This window comes from Phasianus colchicus, chromosome 1, assembly GCF_987193195.1.
Source record: "Phasianus colchicus chromosome 1, bPhaCol1.hap1.1, whole genome shotgun sequence".
Lineage (NCBI taxonomy): Eukaryota > Metazoa > Chordata > Aves > Galliformes > Phasianidae > Phasianus > Phasianus colchicus.
Window position 1 is genome coordinate 45,769,045 of NC_143436.1, and position 7,722 is coordinate 45,776,766.

General features: G+C 41.9%; 1 non-coding gene across 1 annotated transcript; it reads left to right on the forward strand.

Annotated features, from left to right (window-relative positions):
- The first annotated feature begins 7,390 nt into the window (after nucleotides 1–7,390).
- TRNAM-CAU (transfer RNA methionine (anticodon CAU)) lies at nucleotides 7,391–7,462 on the forward strand. The gene has a single exon. It is a non-coding gene; the product is annotated as a tRNA-Met (tRNA).
- Nucleotides 7,463–7,722: the final 260 nt, after the last annotated feature.

Consider the following 7,722-nt stretch of genomic DNA (forward strand, 5'->3'; position numbering starts at 1 on the left):
GACGTGCATGCATTTATACATGCGTTTATGTTACTTATGTTCATATATGTGTGCACACATATGCACTAACAGCATGCTGTGGGTGAACAAACAACAATTTCCAGAATGGAGTCTGGTACTCACTGGCCCATGTTGTGCAGTATTTGAAAGTTAGCATGGAGCTGTGCAGTGTTAGCACTCAGAATTGTAGAATCACAGAATCTCCCAAGTTGGAAGGGGCCTACTAAGATCCTGCTCCTGGCTCTGCACAGGACCACTCAAACTTTAAGCCATTATTCTGAGAGTGTTTGTGGAAGAAACCTTCCTAAAACACGTCCCACCACGCAGACATGAGGTGAGCTGATGCTCAAACACCCTGTAGGCTCCATCCCCAGGCTGGGTAACAGCAGCAGTGTGACTGCAATGGCGTGGGCTGAGAGCCAGGTCATACAGAGATGTGCAAAGCTTCCCTTAAGCACAGGTAGGAAGGCTTCCACTGCTCTGCTGCTGGCACAACTCTCACAGAGTTACCTAACATGTGCGTTTCTTGATGCATGGTCTCAGTCCTTCAGTCTCACGGCTGAACAAATGAGGCAGATCACAGGTGCTTGTCCTTAGAGGGGAGCACATCTGTGGTACTTCAGAGAGAGAACCTGTGTGCGGGAAGCAGGGAAAGAGCAGAAGACGGGCTGCTTGAAAGTGAGAGATACTGATAGAGGTGAGAGAGAGTGCTCACTGAGGGCTCCCCACAGGCCAGGCCTCACCTGCCGACTTGTGCCCATAGCTACACATCACTGCTAAGGCCGCTGCCAAATGTAGCCTACAGAGCTTAAAGTCAAGCTGCTCTGTCCTTTATCCTTTTAGACAGAAGGACTGGAGAGACAGTTTCAAAACGTGATTTCCTTTCTGCTTCCTTCCTCCTACCACACCAAACTTCAAGCACTGGGGAGAAGCAAACCTAAAGCTTAACTACTTACAGACCCTCACTTTGTGGAATCAATCTTCATTTGGGAATGCTGGCCAAGAGGACATCCTGCTGCATGAATGCTCACTTCTAAGAAGAAGACGCTGTCTCCAGCCCCCTCCCCTCCAAAAGTGTTTCCTCTGCCCACAGCAGAAGTACATATGTCTCAGCCACCTGCCCTCATGGGTTCACATCCTAGACAGTGAGTGTAGTGCTCTGGGGCTTTCTCCATATTAGCTCTCCAGCTGCTGGGCAGAGACCTCAAACAAGATAGAACAGAAAAAAAGTTAACAGTTGTTTCCCATGTAGCCAGAGAAAATCTGACAGATCTTTCCTGTGTGGACTCTGCTCCTACAGTTAATGAAGCTTGGGAATAGTGTCTTGGGAGAAAAAGGACTCTCCATCACTGATGACTCTTACAAACTGGAGAGATAAAAGTCTCTTGAGAATTATTTTTTTGGGGCAGTTCCTCCATTATGAGGGAGGGAAGGTGGACGAGAGGACATCTTAAGGTACTGTTCAGCCTTATTTTCTGTGATTTCTAGTTGTGGCATTTCAATTTCTAGAGGTCTCTGACTGATGTGAAGGGACTTTCTGCACTGATTGTAATACCTAACCAAAAAAAAAAAAACCCACAAAAAAACACAAAAACTCTAAGGGCAATGTTACTTCTTTGTAGTAAAAGTAAAATCCTATTCTGCCTTAAGCCTGTTAAGAAATACTTTCTGATTAGTTTTGGTCAATTAGTTATATTCTGATTAATGCACAATATGTTGTGTATTATGTATTGTGCAAACATTATAAAGTTTGCATTACATTTAAGCTTGTACTTTTAAATAGAATCAACATCCCCTTTTCATGTTTCAGTCACTGCTGTCTCTCACATCTGAGATAATTCTTCTATGTTTAATAAATGTTTATTAGTGAGATATTTTCTCCTCAGTTTTCCCAGACTACACTTTGAAAATATTTGGTCTGTAAAATCTTAGCCTCATTTTGCTTTACTCAAGGCCTTTTCAGACTTCGTGTTCTTGGGGGCCTTCCCTTTTTCACAGCGATAATGAAGATGTCAGCAAGAGAAGGCTGGGAGGGGATTTCATCACTGTTTATCTAAAGTGTGGGAGTGAAGTGGATGGGGCTGGGCTCTTTTTTGTGGTGCCCAGCAACAGGACAATGGGCAATGAGCGAAAACTGCAACGTAGGAAGTTTCATAAAAACACAAGGAAGAACTTCTTTACTGTGAAGGTGTGGGAGCACTGGGACAGCCTGCCCCAAGAGGTTGTGGAATCTCCGTCTCTGCAGATATTCAAAATCCACCTGGATACTCTCCTGTGCAACCTACTGCAGGGAACCTGCTTTAGCAGTGGGGTTGGACTTGATGATCTCCAGAGGTCCGTTCCAACCCCAATGATTCTGTGATTCCGTGATTGCAAGAGCTCTTTCCTGTTAATCCTTTAAAATGCGGGGTGTTCTAATGGGATGAGAGTGAGAACCCCCTTCCCTATTTCTCCCCATACAAAAGCAATTCGAAGGAGGAGAAGAAATAACAAATTCAAGGAGTGATAAAACATGAAAGAGAAGCATATAACATCCTTCCATCTTACAGAATGTCACTAGCCTGACTTTGGGATGAAGACACCAAACATGAATGCAGAATATACCTTCTCCATAATGTCATTCCTATTCACACACATCTCCTTCTTTCAGCTATTCATTGCTCATAACTGCTCAGGGTCAGTTATTTTCAGTAAGATGCAGCCAGAACATTAATTTGATTTGGTGGGATCAATGATGGGATCCCTGCAGAAGGGATCTTCTGCAAGGCAAGACCAACTCTGTCTTTCCTTACCAAGATTTCCTTTCTTAAATACTTCTACTGGTTGATGCTATGAAACTTCTCTTTATTAACATTTCCTAATGTCAGACTTGAATCTTACAGGCTACAGTTTTCCTCTGAAGCAATCAACCACAGACATGGGGAACAAACAGTTTCCTTTCCTGTTGCATTGTTGAAGATCCTTGCAACCCCTCCCAACTTACCCTTTTCTATTACTCTCTGGAGAAAAATCAGTCCAAAGCATTTCTAATTTATCCAGTCCTGTTTTCAAAGGCCCATTGTCAGTTGTGCAGTTCTTCTCCTTGAAGGGTGATGCCCTAAAACTGGAGGCAAGCCTTCAGCTGCTGCTTCGCCGCTGCTGAGTAGGGCGGAAGGATTACTTCATTCTCTTGCAGGCATTATTCCTGCTTATGTCGAATTTTCCTCTCCAAGTAATTTTTCACAAAAGCATGATAATGTTGACACGTGTTCCAGCTTGTGATATGATACCTCATGAATCCTTTCCTGTCAAACTTTGTTTCTCCCAACCTTGGACCTAAAACACTGGTTGTTTCACTTGAAAGTGGACTGTTTTACTTTTGAGGAACTTGCATCATCTTTCAAGCTATGGGTATTACAGCCAAACAAATTATGTGGGTTTTTCCCCCCTACTGGATTTCATCTTATTTTTCCCCCAGGGTACTTCTCCAATTTGTGAAGATCATTTTGATTTATAATCCTGTCCTCCAAAACGCTTGAAGCCCCTCCCAGCCTCGTGTCTGCCAACGCTCACTGCAAACAATAACCCCAGGAGACTTTTGAACACAGCTGTTAAATGTTGAATTTATGCTGAGCAGCATCACCTTGGGGCAGTTTCTAAAAGTATTTCACCTTAGGAGATTAAGAGGCTTTAAGAACATTGAAAAAGGAAAGAGTTTATTTACTGCTTCTCTTCAAAAGGAGGCTAATCTGGGCAAGCAAACCGTGGTAATCCAGAGCAGTCCTGTCTGGACTGTATTTCTTGCCACTCCTCCCTGTGTAAAAAAAGCAAGCTTCTTGCTTTGCTCTTTGAGCCACTGTCTGGCTTCCACCTAGTTCTGTAAAAGATGTAATTCTTGAACTGTCTTTCTGAATCCAGGCCTAACTGTGTATTCCTTGTCTTCTAATTTATTATTTTTTTTAACATCATGATTATTCAAAGGCTTTTTGTGCACGTTAGATGTTCTTAGAAATACTTAACAGGAGTGTGCATGCAGAAAATTTGTGCTTACCAGTGGAAATGAGATTAAATGATAAGCAGACAGAGTGTATTGAAACAGAGAGAGCACTATAATCTTTCAGACATTGATTTTGCAGACAAAAAAAAAAAAATCATGGCTTTTTTTTTCTTTTAATTCAGACTAGAATACTATAAAAATACTACAAGCAATATACTCGTCCTCTCCCAGAAGACAAACATATCTGGTACCCTTTCATGTGGACTAACTCATGGAAGATTTTAATCACAAATGTTAGAAAAGACCACTAAGCTCACCTAGTCCAGCCATCAGCCCATCCCCACCATGCCCACTGACGATGTCACTCATTGCCACATCCACGCTGTTATTGAACACCTCGAGGGACAGTGACTCTACCACCTCCTTGAGCAGCCCGTGCCATTGCCTCACCAGAGGCATGCTGTGAGAGCATGCTGTGGCTCAGTAAAGTTCCACTTGAGCTACAATCTATATAGGGAATATTTCATTCTGTAAGTGGTGTCATTAAAACACCTAGAGGGTTTTTTTGCATCAGAGGTCATCTATTACATTACCTGGAGAATTACTGAAGTTAGAGGATATGGAGATGAATCATCTCTTATGCATTCATGGACAATGAGAAAAGCCACAGGTATTTGCAGCAAGAGAAAAGAGAAATAAGATATTCCTGCAGATAGTAATTAAATTCAATGTCTCTTGCAGTGGGGAAGCTGAGTGACCTGATATACCCCAAGTTTTCTTCCTTCCACTGATCTTCGTTCAGGAAAATAATCTCCTATTTCTTTTTTTCTCTGATGCTCTCTGACTTCACATTCACAATGTGAATTTCATTCAAGAAACATGAGAATTAGGACATGTAACAAGGAACTGTTGCTCAGACCCTGCACTGAACAACATCCCAGATGGAAAGGAGAGGAATGGAGGAGGAACATGTTCATATATTGGGATGTAAGCCACTTCCACAGAAAGGGGAATTTGTAAAGAAGCACACAGCACTTTTAGAAACATGAAGACAAGTCAACAGAAGAAGGGAGGAATGGAGGGAGGGAGGGAGGAGGGAGGGAGGAAGAAAGAAAGGAAGGAATGAACGAAGGAATGAAGGATAAAGGTGGAAGAAATAAAGAGTGAAAAAGAAAAAGATAAAAAAGGATGGAGAAAGGGAGCAAGGAAGCATGGAAGGGAGGAAAGGTGGGAGTAGGAAAGGAAAAAAGAAATGGAAATAGAGAAATTTGACTAGTAGATTCTTCATTGCAAACATGGACACAGACTGACTTTCAAGATAGTATTCCAGTTTGCGGCACTCGGGATACAACCAGAAACTCCAATCTCTTCTGGGTGAATTTGTTGCTGAACCATCAGAGAGAACGACCATTCTCATTCTCAGGATGAACACAGTAAATAGAAACAGGGGAAGAAAAAAGTCTGTATTTCAAGCAAAATCCTTATAAATTAGGAGGATTGCCTCTGTTTCTTTAGAGCCACCATTGTTTAATAGCATCCCAGAAAAGGCAAGCTCTTGTATTTAGTGCATGGAACTAATGAAAAACAATTAAAATTGTAATTAAAATGATTGATTCCACTGTTCTCAGGTGGCAATGTTATTGCACATCTTGGGTCTTTCTATTGGCCCACAGGGGAAGTACTGAGGAGATAATTCAGCAAAAACTACCTTTATAGCCTCTGGACACAGACCTGAAAGTTGTCTTGGTTATTTCACTAGGTTGATTAACTTGACTGGCTTAATTAAACAGTTTTTCATTAAAATGAATGAAAAGACGACTAAGTACACCTTGCCACATCGACATTGTTTTTTAGAATAAAATCTGATGGAAGATTGTTGATATCCAGAAAATACTGAAAAACATTCTCAAAAAAAAATTGCTTTTTTCTTTTGTGTGTGTGTGTGTGTGTGTGTGTGCCAAGTTTGTCTTTCCCTCTGTTGTCTGTTTGACTCCTCTTAGACTACCATAGCAGAAAAAAAAAAGTGCAGCTTGCAAAGTGAAGTCCTTGAGTACCGATACTCTGCAGCACTGCACCAGTTTGTCAGCCCCTGACATCCTGTTTCCACGGGAAAGTCTCCAGGACACAAACAAAAAGGAGGAAATGAGAGAGATGATAAGCAATCACAAGAATGATGACTAAGGAGTTAAGCTTGGGTCAGCTTTCACCTTTCCTGAAAGATGCATTTCCGAAAAACAGCCATGGAGGCAGCAAGGTGAGAATGTCTATGGAAAGGTCCAGCATTGAGAATGAGAGATCAAAGCAGAGCTGAATGCCAGAAAACTTTCAGGTTCCCCTCTGAGCGGAGTTGGCACTTCTCATTGCCTTCCTATGCACAGCCAGTTGCAAAGTTATTCTTTTTTATGATGTCATATTTTTTTTTTATGGTAAGTCGTAACTACTGTGATCTTTAACTTTGAGAAATGATATTGTTGTTCTTCTTTCATCAACAATACTTCAAAATTCCAAGGTCAGTACAGGAGGACAGGTATCATACCTACATAGGTGCCGAGATACACAGACCCTTGAAAGAACAAGGATTTGTAAAAAACATTTTGTTTTCTATGATGAAATCAACTTTAATTCCATGTATCTCTGTGTATCAGTTTATCTAGCACCAGTGTATTGCTTACGTGTTTAATTATAAAAGCCCGAGATGCTTTTATGCAGACATGTTGAGCCTCTCTCTCACAGATAAGAGCCTGTGGAGGCTTTTTTCCAGGTGTCCTGCAGAAGCAGGTTCAGTGAGCTGTCATCTCTGAGTCCACACACTGGGAATTAAAGGATGTGATGTCAGTGTTACAGTGCAGAAGTGAGTATTTGGAATGTGGAGGCTGGTAGATTCAGCTGATGTCGGTGGGTCTACCATCAAGCAACAGTAACAGCTCCTGTCATCCATGAATGTTAGGGTAAGCGGAGGAGCACTTGCACTCTTTGGAAACTGTAAATAATTAAGGCCTGTTACTTCATGGTAACAACCATTGGCAACTTTCTCTTCAGGCTAACTCCTGTCTGCTACAGCAGAATATTTCTGTAATCTGATGCAATTTCCAAGTGACACCTTTGTCAAATTACAAAATTCTGGCTGCGATCAGATTAACAATTGCAACCAAAAGCCAGAGTTATAAATAAAAGTCAGCATGTTTACGCACATCTGCAGAGAGATTACACAAAACCGATATAATTTGGGGAAGCCAGAGAAAAGAGCAGTGGGAATAAATAGTACTTGACCAGTTCAGAACCTGTTCTAAACTCCGAGCAGTTCCAGGTGTGAAAATGCTACGATGACTCTTGCACCAACCCTGTAATTAAAGTGGAGATGACAGTTCTTTAAAACAGCCATTCATTTTGCTTGCTTCTGAGGAACATTATAACAGCAGAGTGGCGCAGCGGAAGCGTGCTGGGCCCATAACCCAGAGGTCGATGGATCGAAACCATCCTCTGCTAGGCTGTGTTTTTTGGGCTGGACTGATTAGCTTTAAACTAGATTTGATGGGGGAAGGGGATGTACTTCTAAGTAACAGAGAAGAGGCAGAGAACACTGTCACTTTAGGAAGCAGCAGGGAAAAGCCTCAAAACTGTTCCATAGGAATTAGGGAGTGCTCCTCTAAGAAGATAACGCAGCTATCAGCATTCAATCACCAATGCTATAAGAGTGTAATTCTGAAGTGGCTCAACACCACTGTGCTCACAGCACAGGACATAAG